General features: G+C 45.3%; 1 protein-coding gene across 6 annotated transcripts in view; it reads right to left on the bottom strand.

The window, feature by feature from the left end:
- Positions 1 to 27974, bottom strand: part of LOC126187518 (neurexin-1a) — a 2258738-nt gene that overhangs the window by 2148984 nt on the left and 81780 nt on the right. The window lies entirely within an intron of this gene.

Genomic DNA, 27974 nt, shown 5'->3' with positions numbered 1-27974 from the left:
AGATTTTTGTGAGGTAAGTGATTTGTGAAAGGTATAGGTTAAAGTTAGTCAGGGCCATTGTTTTGTAGGGATTATTGAAAGTCAGATTGCGTTGCGCTAAAAACATTGTGTGTTAGGTTAAGCACAGTCTTGTATAAGTTGTTCAAAGGGGACGTTTCAGGATGTGTGTGATGTCCTTAGGTTAGTTAGGTTTAAGTAGTTCTAAGTTCTAGGGGACTGATGACCTCAGATGTTAAGTCCCATAGTGCTCAGAGCCATTTGAACCATCGGTCCTCTCCATAGGATAGATCCAGCCCAGCTGAAAAGCTCCATTGTTGGTCACATTGATGACAATAATGTTTGATATACATGCCAAAACTCTCCCACCTCCCTACCTTACGTTTACTCCACCACTGCTATACCCTTCAGGATGAAGTGTGGGCACTATTTCTTTCCAAGGAGCTGCCAAATAGTATGTACCATCTCATGTCGCATACATTTTGTGGAGAGCGATGATCGAACAGCTCGGCCTCACGGCTCCTGCTGCAGAGAGCGTATTCACCAGGTGCGCCCTCACAGAGCGTCAGCTGCCCAGAGAAAACAAGTGCCACAATTTTATCTTCCAGCATCGCTTTCTTCGACGCCCACACCGTGGCTGCCTGCTGTCTCAGCCACTCGTCCAACAGACACAAGGGGCAACAGCCTCCCAGAAGGCTAGATGCCCCGTTGGCAGCAGCCACCGAGTTCTGCACTTCCCTATAGGACACCAGCAGAGACACCACCACGCTCTCGGATGCTGTCTTACCGTCTCTCTCGTAAGAAGGGGTGGGATGCGACGTTCGGAATCGTAACCCTCCTGCATAACAGCACAGCAACACAGGTGGGCCGTGCAGGGGCTACAGTGGTGAACACAGCCACAATAGCTCCGGCTGTACATCTTGCCGACAGGCGGCAGCAGTATCACTCTGGGAGAGTGCAGCCAGCACGGACGTACTTGTTTCTGCAAGAGCGCGTGCTCAGGAATAGGTCTCAGCTAATCAGTTCTCCAAAGACGAACTCTCTGAGTCCTGCCGCGGTTCCTCTGGCATCAGAGACGTGCACACGGTTGTCTCGCATCCTTTCGTTTTTAAGGCATTCTGGACGGCGTCCCTTCCGTTCCACTGGTTTGGCAGAGAAGCGAGGCCACTGGCCCACTATATGAACTACGTTCAAGAGCACTTCAACGCCCACGTCCAGCAGCATACATTTCGTTTTGCCTACAAACGAGCAAAAATGCATCATCTCTTGCAGCAGCTCAATACTAAGGTCAACCATGAGCCTTATTGACGTTTAAAATCGTGTTGTTGGACTCCCCTGGCATCCTCTCGCGACCTGTCGCCCGATGCCAGTCTACCTGCCTGGGATATTCGCCTCCGATGCTACGTGGGGCTGCTTGCAGTCGTCCTACAGCTACACCGAGACTTAGCCTCTACAGTAGAGGACTCGATTATTTGGCGCGTTGCACTGTTTGTGTAATTAGAGACAGGCAGGCCTCGCGAACCAGTGCTTTGACTCTAGCAATTGTGGTTCAGTTTTCAGTAGCTGACAGCTCACTGGGCTAACAGATTTCACCCATTTACTTAGTTGTGCACTATTTCTTTCTGAACAGGTATGGAAGTTTTCTATCTATTTCAGAAAACCTGCGTTTCATTGTCTACTTAATCTTTAGTTTCACTAAATCAAACAGTGCATCGGAAGAATATTAAGGTAACGTAATTCGTATGCTAAACAAATACTTTGCAGAACGCTCCTACGACCGACTGTCGAGGAGAGCTTGTGGTATCACGTATCGATACCGACCTACCGGCCTTTTCGAGTTGGCAACGTAATCACAGTTTTCCGTCAGACATCGACGGCGGTCGTGCCTGATCCGGCGGAGGCGACGGAGCGCGGCCACGCCCACTGCGACAAGTCTGGGCCAGGGCCGCCCCCTGCCGCCACAGCGCGGCTGCCCGCTACGTGAAGCCGAGCAGGCGAGCCTCATCCTTGCTGACGTTGTGACAGCTGGACTCTCTTTCTCGCTGTATCGTTTGTAATGAGTCTTCGTAGACTTCCAGAAATACAAGTTAAGTAAATCTTCTGTTCGTTAATCGTTTCTGCTCCTGTCTAGCACTCCTCTGCCGCAGCAGTCTGTAGGGAACCTCTTCTCACCGTCCTCAGTGTCAACAGCATTGACAGCGGTACTGCTGTGTCCCGAGCAGTACTCACCACCGCTCGTCAGACTGCTCTGCTCGTGAGCTCAGACTGACGGAGGGGGTACAGAAGAACGAGCGAACGACGCCGCGCTTTGTCACGGCAACGGATCTCGTTAGTGCGTGAGCGTCAGAGAAATTTCGAACAAAATCCAACAGCAGACTCTACGAGAAAGACAGTGTGCATCACGGACAATGTTTAAGGGTGTGCACCCGACTAAGAGATGGGTAACATAGTATTCTTTCCCCCGTAAAGCGTAGCTTGCGGAGTATAGCTGCAGATGAGGATAAACTCTGTAATTTATCATATCCCGTCCGCCCGTGTGCGCCACCTGTGGTTGGTATTGTAGTATCCTCGTCCAGTTTCCGCCTGCAGGGGAAGGGGGGATAGTTTGCCTGAAAGTGGTGGACTGGTGTTGGCGGTCGGAGTCAATCAGGCTCATTGTAAAGGCTAGTAATTTCCTGTCGATGGCCGCTGTTTTCTGTCATCCTGGCAGGAACCAGCACGTGACACTAGCGGGAAGCACTCCATTCCGCTTCCGACTCTGACTGAGTGTCAAGTAACTCGTCCGCAGCTCGTGGTCGTGCGGTAGCATTCTCCCTTCCCGCGCCCGGGTTCGATTCCCGGCGGGGTCAGGGATTTTCTCTGCCTCGTGATGACTGGGTGTCATCCTTAGTTTACTTAGGTTTAAGTAGTTCTAAGTTGTAGGGGACTGATGACCATAGATGTTAAGTCCCATAGTGCTCAGAGCCATTTGAACCATAACGTAACTCGGTGGAGTGTGTCGGAGCTCCGGAAAACGAGGAAGCGGCAGGGACCGCTCGTGGGGTAAGGAAGATCTGTACCCTCCGGGCCGGAGTTGATGTTTTCCTGCTGTATTTCGGAAGCCCAGAGACTGTAATTTTTCGTGACAAACTGAGTTTTTTCTTGTTGTACACAACATTGAGAGATTTGGAAAGCGCCTTTCCTTGTGCAGGTGTCGATTTCGGATTGAATTTTTCTAGTGTCCTAGGCGAGCGTAGCCTTTAAGCGGGTGTGCAATGGGTCAGTAAGTAGAGCTCTCACGTGGCAGTACCTAGCTGGACGGTGATGTTTCTGTGAACGAGGTAGATTTGGCGAGTGATATTAGACGAAACCAAATTTCGTTTCACTCCGTACAAATGTGATGTTTTCGTGTTGCTGCTCACCTGTCGACTCTGAAACGTAATTTGTTTTTTGCTGCGGGAGCTATACGCGCGAGCAGCTAGTACCCAGTCGAAGATGGACACTAATATTTCCTGAAAGTAATTAGGTAGCTACAGCGTCTTCAGTTTTTCACTTGTGAGAGCACTAACGCTGACTCACGTGTCAACGTGAGCGTGGCGAGTCTTATTTAAACAGATTTTTCACGAGGGAAGAGGGCTAAACTCGGTCCGCCAACGAGAGTTCTCCACAGAAGCAGCTCCGAGACGTGGGTACAAATTCAAGCTTTGTCGACTCAGAGTATCACTTGGCTGCTTCAGACTGCAGAATCAATACCTTTCTTTCGGGCCCTAACTAAATGCTAACTAAACGCGTAACTTGACCTGACGTAAAGGCCAGGTCGAGACCGGAGTGCTAGTCGACATGCGGACGGCGTGGAGAAGCGACGCTCTCCGTCCGCCACACGCTGGGCGCCCCCCTGCAGCTGCTGCACGTCGGCCAGCGGTCGGTACCCGCCCCCGCCTCCGCCCCCGCCCCCGCCGCCTCCGCGGGCCTCGCCCGTCGCCGTGGGCCGTGACTGTCTCACTTCCGCGTGCCGGCGGACACGCCACAGCGCCGGCGCCCAGCCGGTTCCGCCTCATGGGTCCGCGCGCCCACACAGGCTGTGTGCCTACGCGACGTGCGGCGCACTTTGGGGCCGCCTAAACTAAGTGCCGTCACCTACAGAGGGGGACGACTGAGGCTGCTTCAGACACTGTCTGGAATCGTAGTCGACGTCACGAGTGGTGGGATCGACCTTTTTAAACCATCTATACGGTGATGTAGGTAAGAATCCCAGGTACCACACCTAATAATCATTCACCCTCATGGGCCCTCATTCACGAGTAACTCACCAAAATAATAATAATAAATAGCATTAAAAAGCCTGTAACATGTGAACTGGTTGCATGGTGTAATGGTTAGGATAAGGCCTCTGTGTGCTGAAAGGTTTGGGTTCGAAACTTGTCAGATGTTTAAATTTCTTTTCGTTTCTAAATTTTTATCGAAATAAATCTAATCATTATTTCTGTTCAACTAATTGCTTCAAATGTAATTTTTCATTTCTGTTCCTTTGTCACGTTATTTTAATACCGTATCAACTTTTTCATTTGGTTTCATTTTTCTTCGCATTATCCTTTTTCCACATGAAATCTTTGTTCATGCGGTTTTAATTAATTTTCTGTATTAATTTCGATTTAATTTCTTTCTTTTTATGAATATCAATAGATTATTTCTTCTGTTTTCTTAAGATACACACACGAAATGGCTCTGAGCACTATGGGACTTAACTTCTAAGGTCACCAGTCCCCTAGAACTTAGAACTACTTAAACCTAACTAACCTAAGGACATCACACACATCCATGCCCGAGGCAGGATTCGAACCTGCGACCGTAGCGGCCGCGCGGTCCCAGACTGTAGCGCCTTTAACCGCTTGGCCACCACGGCCGGCTCTTAAGATATACATCAGCAATTTCAAAAATTTCAATATTATAATACATAAATACAATTAGATTCACATTCACAAAAATTCCAGGCGGAAAAAGATTTAGGTAAAGAAAAATGAGATCAAATGAAAAAGTCCATACGATGATTAAATTAATGTAACAAAAAAATAGAAAAAAGTAGATTTAAACCAGGTAACTGATAAAAATAATGATCAAAATCATTTCAAAAATGGTTCAAGTGGCTCTGAGCACTATGGGACTTAACATCTGAGGTCATCAGTCCCCTAGAACTTAGAACTACTTAAACCTAACTAACCTAAGGACACCACACACATCCATGCCCGAGGCAGGATTCGAACCTGTGACCGTAGCGGTCGCGCCGTTCCAGACTGAAGCGCCTAGAACCGCTCGGCCATGCCGGACGGCCAAAATCATTTCAAAAAAGATTTAAAAACAAAAACATTGAAACATCTCACGAGATTCAAACCTACTATCTTCTGCACGTGAAGGCATCGCCCTATCCATTGCACCACGCAACCAGTCTATATGATAACTCTTTTTCGATGACGTTGGGCATCACTCGACATTCCGATATTTTTTCAACGACTACTCGGAAACGAGGGCTCACCGGGGTGAGTGGCTGCAGCGGCTGCCCGGGATCTTAACCCACATCAGAATGTCGATCCGACCGCTGGGGACTTGTCCTTGTAAGCAGTCACTCCAAACGTGCGCAAAGCACCAGTTCTTCCTTTCATGGCACATGCTAATCGACCACACTTATACCGCAGATTTCGAGTATAAATTTTTTGTAGCGTATTTGTAACATCAAATTCTGATAGAGTCCCATCTTCTAGTAGATCGTATTCTCATTTCCTTCTTTTGTAAATCAGTTTACTGGTATACAGGGTGCCCCATTTATCTTGATCATCAAAGTAACTGTTTGTCCAGATGCAAATTACAAAATGTTTCAAGCACATGTTCTTTAGCCGTCAGGGGGACATCAGTCAGCATGACTGCCTTTTTTGTAGCTTTGATTTTTACAAAGATATGTACAGCGGTATGAATTTTTTAAATGGCACCCTGTATTTTTTGTTCGGTAACATGGCAATAAGCGCTGTGTTCGAACAATTTCCCACCAAAGTACCGAACACCAACGACAACTCGAGTACAGAAATCTGGAGATTCAGTAGCAGCAGTGTGCAGTCTTACGAACCGCACGTAACAGATGGGCTCCCACCCACAATACTGGGATTCAGAAACTGCGACGATGCGGCATAGAAATTACAGTGGTTGTTAACACTATTAATTCTTGTAGAGGTACGAATTGTCCTCTCACGAAAGCATGGGGGTGATCCCTTGGTATCTAGATACAAGAAAACAATACGTTGTCGCTGATACTGGTCCGACCTCTCGTACGACGGAACACCATTTACGTCCGAGGAGCTCCGCCAAAAATTGTCATTGTCCAGAGCTTACAGTTTTATCAAGGCAAGGTCACCTAGAACATTTTATACCTGTCTGCATAGATGGCTAATTTCAGTAGAATATTTGCGAGTTATTTCCAGCTTATTCCGATTCTCGCTTCACAGCTTCCGCAGTTTACGGTCTCCTCAGTTCCCCTATTGCAAATTCCTGGCGTCTACAGATTCCTTGATCTCTGTCACCCGTCTTCTAGGGATACGATAGAATATACAGATATATGACAGCCGGTGACTCCATGTACTATGTGATGGCAAATCAAATCAGAAGACAATTACACCACTGGATAAAGTTCCAATTAGCATTAACGCAGAGGATAGATGAGTCGGAAGATGAGCTTCCATATACGGCACACAAGAAAATGTACAAACAAGACTGATACACTCATTCATAATTTGACCAAACCGAAGTGTATCCAATCACACGTGCATAAAACGCGCACAAACTGCAACGGTCGTCACATGGAAAACCCTAAGACACATGTAGATGTGAACGGTACATCAAACCAGTCAAATTTGTCTCGGGAGGCACTCTCCGCCTCGGACAAATGAAAAGAGCTTGAATCAGTAAACGCCGAAACAATCAGGCCTCAAACCAATACAAAACTCTCAACTACCAAATCCAGGCATACAAAGTAGACAAATTAGACGACAAATTTGAGGGAGGCACTTGTGACATTGCAACGATGTCAACATGCGTCTAGAAACAACCACCACTCCAAACTTTAGTGAAGACACGTGTTATGCCACGTGCGGTCAGTCCCACACAAAGCACCACACCAGCAAGCACCACCAACAACAGTGAAAAACGTGTGAAGGCAAAAAGCATTGCAGGAGCGTGCGTCAAAATGAAGTGTAACCGTGAGACATCCCAGTCGGGGGCTAACACCAAACCGCAACCCATCTAGCTGCACCGTAGAAGCCACAACAGAAACCAGCACCAACAAGAAGCCAGCTACACATAATTATGACAATTTGGAATTTAACTTAATTTTAAGAAAGCTAGAGAAAAAAGAGATACTGCAGACAGCGCAGCGACTGCTACTTAGATTGTGCCATCCAACTGGTGGTTCTCTCTGTTTTCCAGTAACTGAGCAGAATCATCCTAAGCACAGAGAACATTCCTACATCAGCACAGCAGAGCAGAGCAGAAACTTTCGTACTGTACCGAAGTTTCGGATGGACGCAGGCGATGAAATATTAATACAACACATGCAAAATAATGGTTCATATGGCTCTGAGCACTATGGGACTTAACATCGGAGGTCAGCAGTCCCCTAGAACTTAGAACTACTTAAACCTAACTGACCTAAGGACATCATATACATCCATGCCCGAGGCAGGATTCGAACCTGCGACCGTAGCAGTCGCATGGTTCCGGACTGAAGCACCTAGAACCGTTCGGCCACCGCGACCGGCACAACACAAGCAGTTGGTCTCAACAAATGCCAGTTATATCACAAAAGATTTAATGGATTATTGTGCTGATGGTATTATTGGAAAAATGGTTGATTCCATAAACGAATTCAAATTTTACGCCGTAATAGCAAATCACACAACTGATGTAAGCATCTCTCAACAGTTATCGCTACACATGCGTTTCATTGATGTTGAGAGTAGTGTTGTAAGAGAAAAACTACTAAAATTCATCGCTGTTACTGACCTGACGGGTGAAAACATAGTAAAGACCAATCTGCAGGAGATAAACCAAATGTCATTGATGTAGCTTACTTTCGAGGACAATCTTATGGCGGACGAGCAAATATGAGTGATAAATTTAAAGAAGTTCAAAGAGTTATATAACGGCTACGGCCATTAGCAACTTACAGTCGCTGTGCTATTCACAGGCTCAATTTTGCACTAAGCAAAGCCTCTACTTTAAGTAGTGTACGAAATGCTTTGGTTACAATTGCTTCCGTAGCGAACTTGATCTACCAAAAGAAAAGATTCACACAATAAAGAAACTGTATGAAACACGTTGCGTAGAGAGCCATGATGCTGCCCTGAATTTTCGAGATATCGTTCATTCCCTAACACCTGAGCTGGAGAAACCGTGTGACATTCGCAGTGTAACCCGTATTGCTTCATGCTGTGCAGTGGTCAGAATTTATGAGACTTTGTTTTAAGTTAACGTGTACCTGCCAGAGAGCTTGGGATAACATTTCCACTTGCTCGACAACTGCAAGGCAGAAATCGATCTCCTCCAAGCAATGCAACTCATGGAAGCAGCGTGCGACTGCTTGAAAGAGTTTCGTCAGGACAGTATTTTACACTACCATGATGTCTTTAAGGCAGCAAAAGAACTTGCTCAGAAATTTGGCACTGATATAAGAACTCCTAGAACAACTGCCCTACAGAAGAATCGAACGAATGCCCCAGTTGAGTCACACGAGGAATACTTTAGAGTGACAGTCTGGTTTCCGTTTCTAGATTTTCTGTGTAATGAAGTCAGCGTGTAGCTCTTCATATGGTCTGGCACTTCTTGTGGTTTGTGTTGTCCTCATCATTTCATCATCATCCAGGAAAGTGGCGAAATTGGACTGAGCAAAGATTGGGTAACCGTACGGGCGCTGATAACCACGCAGTTGAGCGCCCCACAAACCAAACATCATCATCATCATCATCATCATCTTCTTGTGGTTGATTTTTCTGATATGCCAAGTCCTCGATTATAGGTGGCGAACATTTCACGTGGAGTTGTTTGATCGCTTTACTTACTGACTATTTGATAATGTGAAGTTTCTTTCTTGTCCTTCTGAAGAAGAGGAGTTTAAATTTGTTGAAAGCATGGTTAAGGTTAATTAAAAACCAACATTTATTGATTGCACCTGGTTGGCTGTCTTCTTCACCCGCTATTCCGAAAACGTTGCTGAAGTGCAGACATGCTTAAAATACGTGTATTACAAGTGGAACTCAATAGGTTGTTCTTATTGAACGGGACGAAATCGACCGACGTAGAGGTAAACCGCAAGGGAATACATCCACTGCCGTTTCACTCCACTTTTAGCAAGAAGTCTCGCGAAACACTGTCAATTATAGAACACCTGGGAGCAGCCTACGAGTGTCCTATGTTGAACGACCACATTCAAATAACTGTAGGAAAACCAGATGTCAGGCAGAGGTTCACTGGAAACGTCATTCAACCACGAAAAAGTGGCTCAAAAAGCAGCTGTCCGGCCGACTCTCGAATACTGCTCGCAGTTTCGGAACACTACCTGATCGTACTGATGGAAAAGTTTGAGAAGATCCAACGAAGAGCGGCGATAGTTGCAGCACTCGCATTGTATTCCGTATATTCCACTCGGTGAGACCACTGCTGCGGCTGGCAGGTACGACGCTTCCGAGTTTCAGAGTGAATCTTCCCCGAAGCAGCCGCGTTTTTGCGTTGTTTGAAGCACTGTAAGGTCGTCCTCACAAGAATTTGCAAATCTGACGAATTCCTGCAGCAGAGACCGGTTCTTAACGCAAACTTAGTAATTCGTGATAGTTTGTGAAAAGTTAAAAAGTAACTTGCACCCGTCCACAAAGTAAAATCATCGTCGAATTCCTTCTGTAATGCGAATCTGGAGCCAACCAATCAGCTGTCTAGGGAGGATATCACGTCGCTTTCTGTTGGGAATTTGCGTAATAACGCACTCCGTGACGAAATCGTGTTTTTCATTTCCGTCTACCTTTTTATCACAGATCAGGGCATAAACAACGGTACGTAACACTGAAATGCCTCTGTCACAAGTCCCAAAGAAAGTAAAAACTTCGGTATATACTGATCGGCCAAAATATTATGACGAGCGCCCACCGTGACGTCGATGCCGCCTGATGACCATGCAGGCAGCTGATGCGGTAACAAAAGTACGTAAGGGGGCCAGACGAGGACGGGGGATCACCCTAGCGAAGATATGGGCTGCAAATGGGGAAATCCAATGAGATAAGCTACTTTGACAAAGGGCCGATTCTTATTACGCAGAGATAGGGAACGAGTGTCTCGAAAATGACGGAGCTTGTCGATTGTTCACGTCCTACTGTCGGGAGCTCAAACGGGAATAGGTAGAAGGACACCGACACTAGCACCAGGCACTACATTGTCGGACGTACACGGCCCTTCACAGACTGTGGTGTTCGGAGGCTTGTCTGTTCTGTAAAATAGGATAGACGCTGATCTGGGACATCTCTGCCGAAAGAACGCAGTGCTGGTGCACACGCAAGTGTTTTGGAGTACACCGTTCGACGTACATTGCTGAACACGGATCCAGTGACATCGTCAATTACGATTGCAATGGGCACGAAGCCATTGAGACTCGACCGTTGATGAACGGAAACGTGTCGGCTCTTCGGGTGAATCGCATTTCTGCTACACTACGTCGATGGCCGTCTCTACAAACGCCGTCATCGGGGTGAGAGGAGGCTCGAAACGTGACACGTGGGCGCACGATGGTGGGAGCGGTGGCGGTGTTACGGTACGGGAGGCGTTGTCCTGCGCTTGCACGGGACCTGAGACACGCTGACTGCTGAGAACCACCTGCATCCCCCACGCTTGACGTCGTCCCCGACGGCGATGTCATCTTTGAGCAGTATAATTGTCCGTGTCTCGGAGCCAGAACAGTGCTAAAGTGGTTTGACGACCATTACAGTGGACTCACGTCGATGTCTCGGCGACCAAATTCGTCCGATGTAAATCCTACGAAACCCGTATGGGTTGCTATCGGACGCCATCACCTACGCAAATCAGCGGCCCGTTATTTACGCGAATTACGAATTACATCATGCCTCCAAAAACTACCAACAAACTGTCGGATGCGTGATACGAAGAGTCAGTGACGTATCTCGCTCCGAACACAGACAAACAAGCTATTAAGCAGAAGGTCACAATGTTTCTGCCCATTATTGTATACGTCCATTTGGCAATGCGTCGTGGTTGACGAATGTACCGGACCTACCGTTAACTCTGCCGCCAGTAGCACGTCGCTTCAGGAGAGCCCCGCTACGGACCTGTCCTGTAGCCCGTACGCGCCTCAGCCGCGGCTCGGGTATTCCTGGCCGGGCCGGCCGTATGTCAGAAGCCAACGACCTGCGGCCCGCCATCGACCGCGCCGGCGCCAAGGTCGTGTTTACAGGCGTCGCGCATCGAGCGCGCCTGGCCGCCCACTTTCGCGCCATTACCCAGCCGGCCCCTGGCGCTGACGCCGCCGCGCCGCGCCGCGCCACTCACGCCCCTGCTGTCGTGGTCTCCAGCCCGGCCCCCCCCACGTTACCCTGCGGTGTGCAGGCCTCTTCATCTGCACCCTACGTCCACTCATTCCCTCATTCGTGCCTCCGCCTCTGCATCCTACTACAACCCCCTTCTCCCCCCTCCCCCCTCAATTACTAAACTGACTACTCATTCACTCCTCAGCGTCCAGCCTGCCAACCGACCCCTTGTTTTAGTAATATTGTGATCTACATCTACATCCATACTCCGCAAGCCACCTGACGGTGTGTGGCGGAGGGTACCTTGAGTACTTCTATCGGTTCTCCCTTCTATTACAGTCTCGTATTGTTCGTGGGATGAAGGATTGTCGGTATGCCTTTGTGTCGGCTCTAATCTCTCTGATTTTATCCTCGTGGTCTCTTCGCGAGATATACGTAGGAGGGAGCAATATACTGCTTGACTCTTCGGTGAAGGTATGTTCCCGAAACTACAACAAAAGCCCGTACGGAGCTACTGAGCGTCTCTCCTGCAGAGTCTTCCACTGGAGTTTATCTGTCATCTCCGTAACGCTTTCGTGATTACTAAATGATCCTGTAACGAAGCGCGCTGCTCTCCGTTGGATCTTCTCTATCTCTTCCATCAACCCTATCTGGCGCGGATCCCACACTGCTGAGCAGTGTACTTCCTTTGTTTCCGGATTGCATTTCCTTAGGATTCTTCCAATGAATCTCAGTCTGGCATCTGCTTTACCGACGATCAACTTTATATGATCATTCCATTTTAAATCACTCCTAATGCCTACTCCCAGATAATATATGGCATTAACTGCTTCCAGTTGCTGACCTGCTATATGGTAGCTAAATGATAACGGATCTTTCTTTCTATGTATTCGCAGCACATTACATTTGAGATTCAATTGCCATTCCCTGCACCATCCGTCAATTCGCTGCAGATCCTCCTGCATTTCAGTACAATTTTCCATTGTTACAACCTCTCGATATACCACAGCATCATCCGCAAAAAGCCTCAGTGAACTTCCGATGTTATCCACAAGCTTAATACTTAAATTTACATTAGATGTTAATAAATTCTTCTTTTTCTGTTCCAGTTTGAATTTTATATCTTCTCTACTTGCGAAGCATCCCTTATTTTCCTTCTTAAACGTCACGTGACGAAAGTAACGGGATAGCGGTGTGCGCATATACAGGTGGCGGTAATGCCCCGTACACGAGGAGTACGAGGGCAGTGCGTAGGCGCAGCTCTCAATTGCACTCAGGTCATTTATGTGAAAAGATTTACGACGCGATTATGCCCTCACGATGGGAACTAACAAACCCTGAATGAGAGACGGCAGTTGGAGCTAGATGCTTGCGACATTTTAGTTAGAAAATATTTAGGGACTTGAGTAAACTGAGATTCACAGAGTTAAAAATGTACCGAGAATAGCAAATTCCACGCAGTGCCTCTCACAACGGACAACCCAGTGGCCGACAACCTTCACTTGACGACCGAGACAGTGGCGTATGCGTAGAGTTGTCCGTGCTGACAGACAAGCAACACTACGTGCAACGCGGACTCAGGACAGTGCAGCGGAATGTGGCGACAGGCGCGAGTGCCTCTGCCGACACCGGGACGCCGCCTGCAGCACTTCTGCCGGGCTCGTGGCCACGTCGGTTGGACCCCAGACGACTGGGAAACCGCGGCTTCGTCAGATGAATCCAGATTTCAGTTGGTAAGAGCTGACGGTAGGATTCGAGTGTGGCGCAGATCCGACGAAGCCGTGGACCCGAGTTGTCAACGAGGCAGTGTGCGAGCCGGTGGTGGCTGGTTACTGGCGTGGACCGCGTTTATATGGAACTGACTGAATCTTCTTGAGCAACTGAACCGATCATTGACTGGAAATTATGTTCGGCCACAGGGATATCATTTGCAGCCATTCGTGCACTCCTCTTCCCTAACAGCGATGTCACGTCACCGGGCCGCAATCGTTCGCGACTGGTCTGAAGAACATTCTGGACAGTTGGAGCGAATGATTTGGTCACCCACGTCGCCCGACACGAGTACCGTCGAGCATTTATGGGACATAATCGATAGGTCAGTTCGTGCACAGAATCCTGCGCCGGCAACACTTGCGCAATGACGAGCGGCTGTAGGCGGCACGTGGCCCAGTATTTCTGCAGGGGAGTACCAGCGACTTGTGGAGCCCGCGCCGCGCCGCGCCGCGCCACGTTGCTGCACTGCATCGACCAAAAGTCCGGCACGGTGGTCACAGGCGTCCGACGATTTTTGTCACATCAGTGTAAAGTGTCTCTTTTCCCAATCTAACTCCTTACGCAAAGCCGGATTTAATTCGCCAACATTAGATTGCCTTTTTCTTCTCACTTTTGTTGCTGTTAATCTCATAAACTCTTTTCAAGACTTTGAATATTTTCAGCACGGTGTAGCACAATTACGACTCAGCCCACCCGCCTGGCCCGTTGGTGTGGCCTAACGGCAAAACATCAGTAGAAGTGACGCAGTCTTATAACTATGTACTGTAGTACTAACATTTTAAGTTTGACAAGGCCAATTCCTGGCATGTTTTAATTTAATTTTATATTGTGACGTTTCTAAAGAACGCTACATTATTATAGCCGAAACCTAGGTATGCAACAGGAAGCTAAAATTTAATATAATCTTTTCAAGACATTTTTCATTCCATTCAACGTCTCTTCCGAGGTCCTTGCCTTCCTAGACGGAATTACAACCTCATCGACAAAAGTCGAAGTTTTTCTTTCTTTCCTGAACTTTCACTCCGTTTGCAAATTTCTTCTCGATTTCCTTCACTGCTTGCTGATCGTACAAGTTGAATAACATTGGGGACGGGCTACAACCCTGTCTCACTCCGTTACGAACCACTGATTTCCTACCATTTCCTTCAATTGTTATAAGCGCGATGTCGTTTCTGTGCAAGTTGTAGATGAATTTTCGGTTTCTGTGCTCTATCCCCAGTCTTTTCAAAATTTCGAACAATGTAGTCCTGTCTAAAGCTTTCTGCAAATCAACCGATGGTATTAATATAGGTTTTCGTTTCTCCAGCCACCTTGTAACATATCGCTTCGCATGTTGTTACGTTTCTCGGTAATGGGCGCACAGCCGTCTTCCCCGTCTTCTGTAAATAATTCGTGTCGGTATTTTGGAAGTTGACTTGTTAGCTGATGCTTCGTTAGTACTTACACCTGTCGCGACTGCTTCATTTGCAAATGGAAATATTGCGTTCTTCTTCAGATTTGGAGACGTATCTGGCGCACCACGTGTCGGTACACTACACGCTCGTGCGTCAGAAGGCGTGCTGTTGCTGCTCGACTCCTCTCACATACTAACGTGGGTTCTGAATGGACGGCAGGAAAGGGAAAATAAAAATATTCAACAGTCCGTTTGGAATGGCGGCATCCAGGCAGACCGTCTACGGGAAGGTGCGACACGAGACGAAACGAAACGAAACGTCACCGTGGAGGGGTGTCGGAAGGATGTCCCAGCGTCGACGGTGGCGCCGACGCCGGCGCCGTCTCCCAGCACGCGCCGATCTTCTGCTCCTGTGTCTTCTTAATCTACAAATTATTGCTTGTTTAGTTTTCGTGGCACACTGTGGAAGTTGCACGAGGACTCGGATATCTTTCCTGTATCTGTTCTCCCGCGAAAGACGTTAAATATCTCTAACCGAAAAATGTTGTTTTACAATGCGTGTACAGAGTAAATGGTCAAACAGTGCATACACAAGAACACAAACAAAAGAAGCAACTTTTACACAGCTCCTTTCACATTATTTGCCAGAGATGTTAGAAATTTTTGGACGACCTTCGACCATAGATATTAGTAGACTGGGCTTGCTGTGCAGAAGCTAAGGGGCTAGTGTGGCTCCAACATAAACCACGTGACTGTTGGCAAAACGTGGCGGGATTTCAAATCAGTGGTGTGCCATCCTATGTTTGTATCGGGTTTTCCCCACATTTCGCAATTGACCGCCAAACGCTTCCAACAAAAGTTACTTTTTTATTTGCGAATAATTATGCCAGAACTACATTTGACCTGGATTTGTTCACAGTACCACTTATAAAATGTAACAAATACATCGATCGTCACTCTGGTGGGCAGCGGGACGAAATTACTATAAACTATCAATTAAAGTAAAATGTCGTTAAAATTCTTTTAAAAAGTAAGAGTGGGCTCGTGTCAAAGCTTTAAACATTGGATTCGCCACGTTTTGAGCTCTAGTTACTTATAAAAGAAAATGGGATATGGGAATTGTGTCAACTATAGGTGTCAAAATTGTTGACTTTAGGAGCAGGTCCATTTTAGAGTATCAATTTTAGGTGCACGTCAAAGGTTCAGTTCCCACTATTTTTACAAAAGTTTAAACTATCAGTTTAAAAAAAGTGATATTTTAGATGAAAGGTGAGACTTTGAAGTTTCAGAAAATAATTTTGGAGCCTAGTTTTAAAAATGACACACACTGTAAATACAAATTATAGATATACATTTTAAATAATAACTAACCTATCAAAACACTTCTGCGCGAAGTGCTTCAAGCAAAGGCGCGTATGTGCAGATGGTTTAAAGTTTTTCCGTTTCAGGGCCTGTATCCAAAGCCGCCTTCGGTTTTCATCCTTAGAGAACCTATGAGTAGGAACGAGAAACAGTTACACTTACTTCTGTAACCGACTTAACACAGATACTTTCCAAAATGTAACATGAGTCTGACTGTACAGGCATCACTTTCAACGCTTTAATTTACGTGATACTGTATTTCAAGTGCAAAAAACATATAAAAGTCACTTCAGCAGATTTCAATAAACGCATCTGCACTATCATAGAAACACTTACACGTGAAATATAATGCCATATCCCCCGACAAAACGCTGAGTACAGCCATAAGCGCAACACGGAACAACCATGTTTTGCCAACATTCACGTGACTTCAGCCCAGAGATGTTGGACCCACGAAAATGACGTCAGGGCCAGTCTATTATATTTATGGTCGAAGTGGACGACACTTTTTCAGTTGTTTCAGTTGTCAACCGTGGAGAGACTTCAGCACGCGACCCTCGCCGAGCACGCTCGTCATCACGTTGTGTCTCGGCCGCTGCTGAGCCCTGCCGCCGCTGCATTCCGACTTCCTGTGAGGCGGAAGGCGGAAGAAGGCGGGCGGTGCGTCGGAAAGCCACACCCGTCTTTCAGCACTGTAAAGCGGGACGTGCGTTACTCGACAGCTTCGGCCGAAAGGTTGGTCTCGGTTTATTCGAATCACAGTGGGAGACCAAATGTTTGTAGGTAGACAGGTCGAGTTGACGATGCCAATAAATGCGTAGTGTTGCTCAAGTTCAGTGGAAACAAAATTTACCTAAGTAGAACCTCAGACTAGTAAACTATCTTTTCGCCCAAATGGAGAAACCTAATGCGGCAAATTACCTTCTGTAGTCGAAGCTGTGTGGAAGTGCGTTTGACCGTGCGGGCTGATATTGAAGAGACTGGAAGGAGCCTGCGTCACTGAATTCATCATAAGAATCGCAGGCAGTAACGCCGGTCTCCCTTCCTGTAGCTACCGCCACGTCTGCCGACAGTGGCCGCAGACGCAACCTGCCTCCTGCGGGGGGAGCGGGGGGCGGGGGGCGTGCACGGAGCACGCGACCGCGCAAGCCGTGCTCCGCGTCGTCGTTGCGGCCGGCGGCCTTTCCTGTCTTCTACTTGTCTACCCGCGTTACACAAATCGTATTTTAAGGGGAATACTCGATGGCAATTTGCTCCTACAAAAAGGCAATTTCGTAAGACGTGGTTCAGAACTACATCTTGTGGGTCCGAAGGTGCTTCTTGGCGCAAACCGTCCAGTATTTGCACCTGCTGTCGATATCTGTGCGGTGCCTCCGGTGACAGTTTCTATTGCGCGTCACGATTCTGTTGTCCCTTTATCTGTCAGACTATGCTAGGAATGATCGAATTAGCACGTGGTCCACTAGGAGAAAGAACGAGGGCCGGCCTGCCCGTACAGCGTACCGCGTATCGCGCTAGACAGCGAGAGCGAGGTGAGTCGGGTCCCGATACTGAAGACAGGCGAGTGCAGGCGGCGGGCGCTCGTCAGCCTGCTCCACGGAAACACCGGCCTGCGTACGAGTTCCGGCTCGGAGGACACGTGCGCGAGTGGTTTTGATACGACAACACACTCAGGACAACGTGTGCACGACTTGTAGCCAGGTGACGCACCAATCTTCCACATGTCAGGTCAGATTGTCGGCTGTGCCGTCAGGAAGTGCACCCACCCACAGACTGAATCAGAAAACAAAATTTGCCAAATTCTGAACAAGCGGACGCCTTAAAAGATTGGATAAGCACTGGAGAAAAAAAAATAAAATAAAAAAATAAACGAGGAGCTGGTTCCTACAGCTACTGTGTCTGTAGTCTTGAGACACACAGAATAAAAGTTAAATTTATTATTTTTTTTCTTTGCTGGTAAACTTATGTCGTGCTGCTGAACCACATCGTCGTTGGTAGGGACTGAGCCTCAGACAGCCCTTGTAGTGTGCAGCCACTTCCATAATTTTCAACAAACGTTTGCCCATTCGTTTAAAGAGACTGCAGATCTTGTGTACTTCATATTGTCCACACGTGCCTCTACTGTGTGTTATGTGCAATGTGAAACTAGTAATAAATAGCTTCCCCGATGTTATTCAATCTGTATATTGAGCATGCAGTAAAGCAAACAAACGAAAAATTCGGAGTAGGAATTAAAATCCATGGAGAAGAAATAAAAACTTTGAGGTTCGCCGATGACATTGTAATTCTGTCACAGACAGCAAAGGGCCTGGAGAGGCAGCTGAACCGAATGGACACTGTCTTGAAAGTAGGATATAAGATGAACATCAACAAAAGCAAAACGAGGATAATGGAATGTAGTCGAATTAAATCGGGTGATGCTGTAGGAATTACGTTAGGGAATGGGACACTTAAAGTTGTAAAAGAGTTTTGCTATTTGGGGAGCAAAATAACTGATGATGGTCGAAGTAGAGAGGATATAAAATGTAGACTGGCAATGGCAAGGAAAGCGTTTCTGAAGAACAGAAATTTGTTAACATCGAGTATAGATTTAAGTGTCGGGAAGTCGTTTCTGAAAGTATTTGTATGGAGAGTAGCCATGTATGGAAGTGAAACGTGGACGGTAAATAGTTTAGACAAGAAGAGAATAGAAGCTTTCGAAATGAGATGTTACAGAAGAATGCTGAATATTAGATGGGTAGATCACATAACTAATGAGGAGGTACTGAACAGAAATGGAGAGAAGAGAAATTTGTGGCGCATGTTGACTACAAGAAGGGATCGGTTGGTAGGGCATATTCTGAGGCATCAAGGGATGACCAATTTAGTACTAGAGGGCAGGGTGGAGGGTAAAAATCGTAGAGGGAGACCAAGAGGTGAATACACTAAACAGACTCAGAAGGATGTAGGTTGCAGTAGGTACTGGGAGATGAAGAAGCTTGCACAGGATAGGGTAGCATGGAGAGCTGCATGAAACCAGTCTCTGGACTGAAGACCACAACAACAACCGTGAAACTTGTAAGTATTACATATGGCGCTAGAGCAACAACTGAACGACAGAATCATCGGCTCACGATGCTACAGAGCTCTGAGCGAAGGCTGTCGGAAGAATGGGGACGTGTGCTCTACGGCAAGTCGACCCCACTCTGAGCAGCGCGCGCGCGCCTGCGCCGGCCCGCCACACCCAGACAAGTGGAACACCACTTCTGTGTTTCCGAGTCTGTAGGCTTCAGGTATCAGCCATCAAGAGTGCACTGCTGTGAAAATTTACCGATGGTTTTCGACAGGGGTCCCCAACTAAATGCAACCCGTAACGAATTAAACCGTTCTGCTACGCGTTCCACTCGGATAGTACCGTTATTTGTTCTAGGGTACCGAAATGCCCCGCAGGATTAGCCGAGTGGTGTAGGGCGCTGCAGTCGTGGACTGTGCGGCTGGTCCCGGCGGAGGTTCGAGTGCTCCCTCGGGCATGCGTGTGTGTGTTTGTCCTTAGGACAATTTAGGTTGTGTGTAAGCTTAGGGACTGACGACCTTAGCAGTTAAGTCCCATAAGATTTCACGCACATTTGAATATTTTTTGGTACCGAAATAACGTTATTATCAGTTAAAACATTATACCGTGTACCGTTATCTCAGTAAATAAATGAATTATGGCACGTAGCATAACACTATTGGGTAACAGAAAGGGTATAACGGTACTGGAATAACGTTATTATCAGTCAAAACGTTACGTCGCGAACGTTATTTCAGTAACAAAGTGAATTCCGGTACATATAGAAATGCAATGTGGTAACGCAAAAGGAACAACGTTATTGACCTCAATAATATTACTGTCTTGCGGTACAGGGAGAACGGTACGGCACCCATAACTAATAATCAGGCATTCATAACTTAACAAAACGTATTAATAACGTTATTCGGGAGCTGTAACGAATTAATCCGTTTTCTTGTGACTTCCATTTAAATTGAACACGAAAAAAACTTAATAACACCAAATTTAATGAAATTTCTAGAGAAGCATTATCAGAGGAAATTTACTGATGACTATAGTTTAAAAACAAGTGTGCATAAACAATGCATATAATTTCTCGGACTTCCGTTGATACGGGAAAGACTACTGGCAATATCTTTTTAACGTTTGTTCATATTTGGATAAGTAGTATTTTAATGAACTGGAAACTGTATGTACACGATCTTAAAAACAATTGTATAGTAGATTTAAAAAATGTAGCGAAAAACATTTTTGAGCCGTTTTCTAGGAAATCGGCTTAGAGTATTGTTTTGAAAACATCAATTTTTTGATCACTGTATCCTTGTAAACGGTAAATATGTTTGAAAAATGTTATTTAAATAAAAGATGTTAGTTGATTAAATAGTTCCGCCATGTAAGCCATACTCCATATGGAACGAACATCGAAGATTTCTTGAACTCTTTTTATTTCCTCAAGAACTAACATTGCAATATAAATTGGATCATATCAATCATTTTTGTAATTATTCTCATTAAACTGTAAAATTTTAAGGGAAAGATGTGGCTGTCCCCGCCGTGCTGAGGACAGGACGCGGGCTGGCCGAGCAGTAGGTTCTGCCGCGCCGAACCCTGCTCCAAAGGCACAACTAGTTTATTTTAAGTCTAATTTTGGTGAATCGTCGTCTACTATGTAAGTCACAGAAACAAGAGCACTCCCGATGTATAATTTGCTAAGGGAATGTCAAATGGTCCACCACCAGGTGTCGTACGAAGGTTTATGTCGGATAAAATTTAAAAACGTACAGGTTACAAATCATGGACCAACATTTGGCTTGGTTCAAATGGCTCTGAGCACTATGGGACTCAACTGCTGAGGTCATTAGTCCCCTAGAACTTAGAACTAGTGAAACCTAACTAACCTAAGGACATCACAAACATCCATGCCCGAGGCAGGATTCGAACCTGCGACCGTAGCGGTCTTGCGGTTCCAGACTGCAGCGCCTTTAACCGCACGGCCACTTCGGCCGGCTACCAAGATTTCTTCGCGATGATGTAATATTCTGTAAGGAGAAGGTAGCAAGACGATATCTCGTTACAAAATTGTTAATAAATAAATATATATACATAGGGGTTAGATATTGGCCTGCAACATCCTGTCACGTTCAAAGCAGTTTTTCATCGGTAAAAAATATTTTCGCTGACTTATCTCTTAGTTGAACGTCCCACACTTTTGCTGTTAAGGCTAATAGAGACGGTGGGATAAAAGAATGACGACATGACGAGAAGCCCGTGAAAACCGCCGCGAACCTGTTTTTTCCATCGCAGATTCCGCTTGGATCGGCCGGGTGTTGAATTTTTTCCGATAATATGAAGTATTTACTTCCAGAAAATTTATGGAAATAGTAAGTAATTTATTGCAGTTGTAATGGAAATGAGTTATTTTGATATATAATAATGAATTATGTCTTGATTAATGTATTACAGATTTTGATTTATAATGAATGAATTTTATGAATGTTTAATAGACCTTTTTCGTTTTTAAATATGTGGTTTTGAAAAACATATATGCTTTTGTATTCTCCAGTTTTTTAGTGCACATAATTTCCCTCCCTAGGCCCACAGCGATAACGATTGGCAAGGCTCGGGGTGGACGGAGGAGAAGCCGCGTTCGCCAGCCGCCAGCCGCCAGCCGCCGGCGCAGCCGCTCCCGGCCCACACCGGCCAGCCCCGTCTGTGTCAGGCGTCAGTCAGCAGGCGCAGGGAAACGTCGACGGCTTGGGTCACAAACGTTTTTCCTATTCGCTATTCGGTCATTCTCTATCTTCTTGTTTCTTTTTTAATTTGAGTTATCGATATGGCAAGTACACTTGCAAAATCATTAGTAGCAAACAGGAAGAGGTCTCACCCAGTACATAAAATGTACAATTACGACCAAGTTTTCGCGGAATCAAAGTGTTTGATTTCGGACTGTACCTACGAAGTACCGGAAAGTAAAATTTATTGCATACTCTATTCCAATGCCGGCCTGTCGTGTACATTAAGTGAGATACAGCATTTGATCGAGTCGGCCCCAAACGTATTGCCTGATCGTAAAATTAATTTGTATCTTTTCATTTAGGTATGCCAATTTCTTGATATACTCTTTATCATTACTGCAAACACAGCTTAGAGAATGTCACGGCTGTTATGCCATCGGAGCCATACATAATGTAAAGCGTTTTCGAATTAAAAACTCCAGATTTTAAAAGTTTAACGCCTGTGCGTCTGTTACATTATTAGAACGAATATCACGTGGATGTTCTAAGCATCTACGCAATACGTCTTAAGGATGTTACCGACTATGTATTGCCACTTAATGTAATTAAAATGGCACTTATATTACTTGATGTTATTCGTGGGTTCGTAATAAAGGAATCTGACACCTTTACGAAGTCTGACGGAACCTTTAGTTTGAAAGAGAATGTCAGCTTACTCCGGGTCCCTTGAACATTGCGTTGACGTATTTATATATAACAATTCGTTTAAGACATCTACAATTCGCCAGCTGACGAGTTTTCGTTCAAGATACTGTACAAACAAACACATACTCCAGTTTCACCTCATAACCTGTAACTCCATTTTGAGTATTTTTTACACTTGGTTGGGTGATCAGCCCCCACACCCACCGCCATTTTGCTATAATATCATCGACTGACCCTTAGTTAGGATAAGAAGTATTATGTATAAAGAAAACTAGAGGATGGCAAATGATTAATCGAAAATGCCGCTGACTCACGGACTACATTTTCACTGCATTCACCCACTTGACACGCTTTTACGCTGTCGTTTTGCCCTCTGTAAGACGCTTTGAACCTCTTTTTGACGTATCCGAACGAAGCTGATTTGTTAATTCTGAACATCTATGGCAAGAATACGGCTAAGTAAGTGAAATGTGTTGTTTTACTGGATTTAAAAGCATACCAGTTCGATTCAATCAAATGTTAGCCGTAAACGTGGTATATCACTTATGTTTAGCACAGTTTTAAGTAGAACCTTGCGTTCCAGGGTAATGCACAGTGAGAATCTGACGAAGCACATCCATAGGCGCCATAAAGATGCTTTTCAGAGGCTACAAGAAAAATTGGAAAACCAGCTCCCCAAAGAAGGAATGCGCACGGAAAGGGTCCTGAACGACGTCAAGCTGAAAAGACAGTGTCTGCGATCGGTGGCGGAACACGGACACGCGTTCACCCTCTTGGACAATGACGCCTTCCAAAAGATCGTATCACCGACGATCGAAGCCGTGCCAGCTTCAGACTGGCGAGCAGATCTTTACACTTTTCCGACAGAAGTTGATCTACTAACATCTACAGACTGTGCAGCCTATAACCGATTTCCGTGCACGATTGAATACCGTCTACTCTTCGAAATTTAGTGGCCTATAATCTATTTTTGTTACATGTTGGAGAAAGCAGCAAAAACCGACGTGTCCCACGATTTCAAGTATTCCATATACTCGTTTGTTATTGCAAAAATAAAACCAGTCAAAATGATACGATTCTATACCGTCGACAGTACGAAAGGTTGATTAAATTTAGATAAAATATTGACGATTGTAACATTAGCCTACAATGCGGACGGTCGTAAAGCACTGGTCGACGTAAATTACTTTGCAAACAATGAACACAATTTGAACTGATTTTATACCGTAGGTTCTTTAGTAATAATAATTTCTGACTGTTATATGTGTAGCGTCGCAATAGGTAAGAACACGTTCCAAACGTGGCTAACGGTGGACGCCAGCGCACGAAGGGCTGGCTTGTGAAGGGACTGCGGCGTCGAAGAGGTACCGTTGCCCTCGACCGTGCACGGCTGGCTGTCAGTGGGAGGTACGCGCCGACGCCCGGCCACTGGCAGCTGGCAGCTTGCTGGTGGTGCTGCGTGCCAGCCGCCTGGGGGCCGGTCGCGGCGCAGCAGTCACTGTGCGTTCGTGGCGGAGGCGCTCTTAGCACTGTTTTAATGTTTCGTGTGTATGACTGAACATATATAATTAATTGTTTTGTTGTAAACAAATTGTACAAATTGACGTCATATATGAATCACTATAGCTATGACGTCACTTATGTTAGTTAAAAATAGCAAAGGCGGACGTCTGAAGCTTTTTTCAATAGAAAATGTTATACGTATTTCTTTAAATATCATAGGTATTTGGAATCGTCTATAGTGTAGATAATGTCAGTTCCGTTGTTTTTTGTAGGCTCTGCAAAGGAAAATACGCGGCTGGGATGAAGATTATTCATTGCCCGAATGTGAGCTACCTAGAGAGTGTCAGATGCGCGGCACATACCCTACAGTTGGCTTTTGACGAAGCAATCTCAGCGGATCTGCGCTTTGCAGGGGATGGATGACCTCATCGTCAAAGTTGGCTGTGTAGCAAAGTGTCTTCGAAGTGCAACGGTCGCCCGGCTCGTACGAAGGCAGCAAGAAGAACCTGCACCCACGCCGGATACTAGCAGCAGGTGGATGCTGTGCGGGAGGTCCGCATTAGTTCCTTCCTGGGACAATCAGTGCTCCTCTCTGTTCTGCGACGTGGAATCTGAGTCGTCGATAACGGAGACAACTGCCGGTAATACCAGCACCTCAGTTAAACCATGTATGTTGCTGTTTTGTACTGTGTGACGATTAGTTTGCAATATAAATTCGTGTTTCGTCACGAAATGTTTATTGTATTATTTTATGCTCGATATTTTTAAAACCCTGAACTATCCTCTCATTGTCCAGACGTCCAAAAAGTCAACAAAAAGAACAAGTGGTGCACGTACTGTCTCGTACTGTTCTATTGGGAGTGACTAGTAGCAGATTCTTTCAACTTTGTGCAAATTTTCATTACGGCAGTATTTAAATCGACCTGAAACTTACATATGAGGTTCACAACAATTTGTACAATAGATTTTCAAAATTTCAAAAGAGAATAGGAGTTTTTTTGAGAATATCAATTTTACGATCACTGTATTTTGGAAACAGTAAATAAGTTTGAAACACATGGTGCAGGAACAATTCACGTACTTTCACTTTTCTACAACTGAATTACATGTACCAAATTCGTAGTGGCAAAATGAACGGATCAGGACCTTCTACAGTAGCATATGTTTCTGCGCTGTCCTCTGCCGATTTCTCTCCATCTCTCTTCCGTTTTCTATCTGTCCCGCTTTGTTTATCTTTCATTTCCTCTCTTCCAACTAGACAATCATACACTCTTCAAAAATAGGTACTCCACCCGTTAATATTTTTACGACTCACAGAAAACTGTGTTCAGATATTGCATATAAATACATAGCAAACACATTCAGATGCATATAAATACATAATATGTTATGTTAAATTAAGGTTAAACAAATAGGTTTCAAATTTGTGAAAAACATTACTTCGACGGAATTACTTCAGTACACTGTGAAATTAAAATTGCCAATAAACTTGGCAAATGGACTGGCTACATTTCAGTCGCCACTAGAGTCTTATTAACTTAAATAAATTCATAATAATAAATGAATTAAATAATCATTAAAATAAAATTTTAAGTCAAACTGTCATCCTATCCGCGAAGAAGCACAAGACTGAGGCCTGCTCGACCCAACGCGACGTGTTGGGCCACGGCGCGGCGCGGCGCCGCCAGCTGGCCAACACGTGGACGCGCTAGTTGCGCCCAGAGCCAGTCGTTGCACAGCTGTAGCCGGTCGCCCAGACGCCAACTTAGTGTACACAACTTTGTGTTCTGCCTCACGACAGGTCTTGTCACGGGGGAAGCCTCGTCACAGAGGTCCACCGCACGAGCGTCTAGGGATGTGAGTCCAGTGGTGGTTTCCCGTTGCCTTCCACTGATGATGATGAAATGATAATGAGGACAACACAACACCCAGTCCCTGAGCGGAGAAAATCTCCGACCCAGACGGGAATCGAACCCGGGCACCTTGACGTGACAGACCGCCGCACTGACTACCCAGCTATGGGGGTGGACTAGTGTACATAAACAGTCTCCTGTTCCGTTCATTTCACCACTACCAATTTTGCTACTACAAGCACGAGAAAGTATCTGCACTGTTCGTGAACCAATTGTTTAGTTATCTATTTGTGCTTACGGAACGTAATTTCATTTAGTTGCAACGAGAACGGTATGTGGCGTAACGTCACCAACGGTGACATTACTTCTGGTTCACAGTCCAGTAACGTTATTTAGGCCAAATAACGTTATTTCTTTTTGGTTACCCTACTGCGTTACGTACTGGAAAGTCATTCCGTAAAGTTACAACGGGAACGGTATATGGCGTAACGTTACCAATGATTATGTTACTTCCATACCACAGCCCAGTAAAGTTTTTTAGGCCAAGCAACGTTATTTATATTTAGTTACTACTTCATTACCTTCTGGAACGTAATTCAATTTCGTTTTAGCAACAACGTCATTTGACATAACGTTACATAGCCTTGACCGTCAATTCCGTTCCAGTCCGCGATAATATTGAGACCAATTTCGTTATTAGTTACTTGGTACGAAACGAACGTGAAAAAAACTTTCCAGCCAACTATTTCGTTAAGTTACAGACCCCTGAATTTTGAGTCGCACGACTTCAAAGTTGGTTTTGTCTTCAGCATTTGTCGCCTGAGGATTTACGCTTGTGACACAAACGACGGTATGCGTAATTCACAGAAACATTTCTACAATCATATAGCATAGAATCAATATGGGAGTCGCGTATACGCAAATTTTTTGCTACTTTTCTTCCACTTCGTGCATGGAAGCAAACAGATTGTCGTGTGTTCAATTCCTCGATACATCCAATGTTACTGATTATATGCTGGGATATCTGCTTTTAATACAGTGGCAAATTGAATACATTATTGTTTCGCAAATTAACGCGAAAATTTTTCCCATTGCGGTAGTATAAATGATTTCCTCTGACAGTGCACATATATAGGATGATAACTGCGGATATGAAACATGACTAAAACAGTTAATGTACACGTTTGAATGTAACAGACATACTATTTCCTAAAACGACAAAGCATGAACCTATGTTCAGTGCATGCCGCCTTGAAAATCTGAAGATGGTCATTGTATGGCCGAAACCGGTTATAACTGTGTCATAAACATGTCATTGCATCTATAAAATTTTACAAAATAATCGATCACGCACTGCATAGAGAAAAAGTCGTTTTTTCCAAAATACTATTTCCTCATTCTTGGTTGGCTTTTATAGTTAGAGGCCTCTGCGAATTTTTCTTCTAGATCGATAAAAATGGCGTCTTGGAGGTGGTATAGTCCCATGGCAGATGAAGTTCTGGCTATTCTAGAAGAGGTTACACAAAAGCATGCAGAAGAGTGGTTGAAGAAGCATTTTGTGGAAATCCTCAAACTGATTCTGATACTGAAGTGGCTGGAAATTTAAATTTATGTGCACGGTCTAAAGTTGATTGCAAACCCCTTCCTACGGGATATATCTTCCTCCTGAGGGCGTATGTTTACTAACACAAGTTGACATTGATGATTTCCTGCACATATTTTTCAAACTTACCATTGACCTTTACGTATATGATTTTGTATTCCTTATTCGCTGGTACGAATACTTACCATTCCCTAACTCGTAGAGGACTCGGAAATACGCAATAAATGAGCAGTTTCACTGATTACTGTTCCCAAAGGGTAAATACTGACATGTATTTCATTCCTGTGCTGGCTAGGCCTACCTCCTCAGAACTGTGTTCTGATTTCTGCAAGCAGTACGTTGTAATTTTTCCTACACTAGTAAAGTTTGTGCATTTCTTCAAACACGTATATTTACTTACAGGGAAGAAGCTGATAAGACGAGTTACGTACCAGGAGGTGTTGATCTAGTTTGGGGGAGGGTAGGAAACAGCGAGG

This window comes from Schistocerca cancellata, chromosome 5 (assembly GCF_023864275.1).
Source record: "Schistocerca cancellata isolate TAMUIC-IGC-003103 chromosome 5, iqSchCanc2.1, whole genome shotgun sequence".
NCBI classification, from domain to species: Eukaryota; Metazoa; Arthropoda; class Insecta; order Orthoptera; family Acrididae; genus Schistocerca; species Schistocerca cancellata.
The sequence above is the reverse complement of the archived record's forward strand: the minus strand, read 5'-3'. Positions and strand labels throughout refer to the sequence as shown.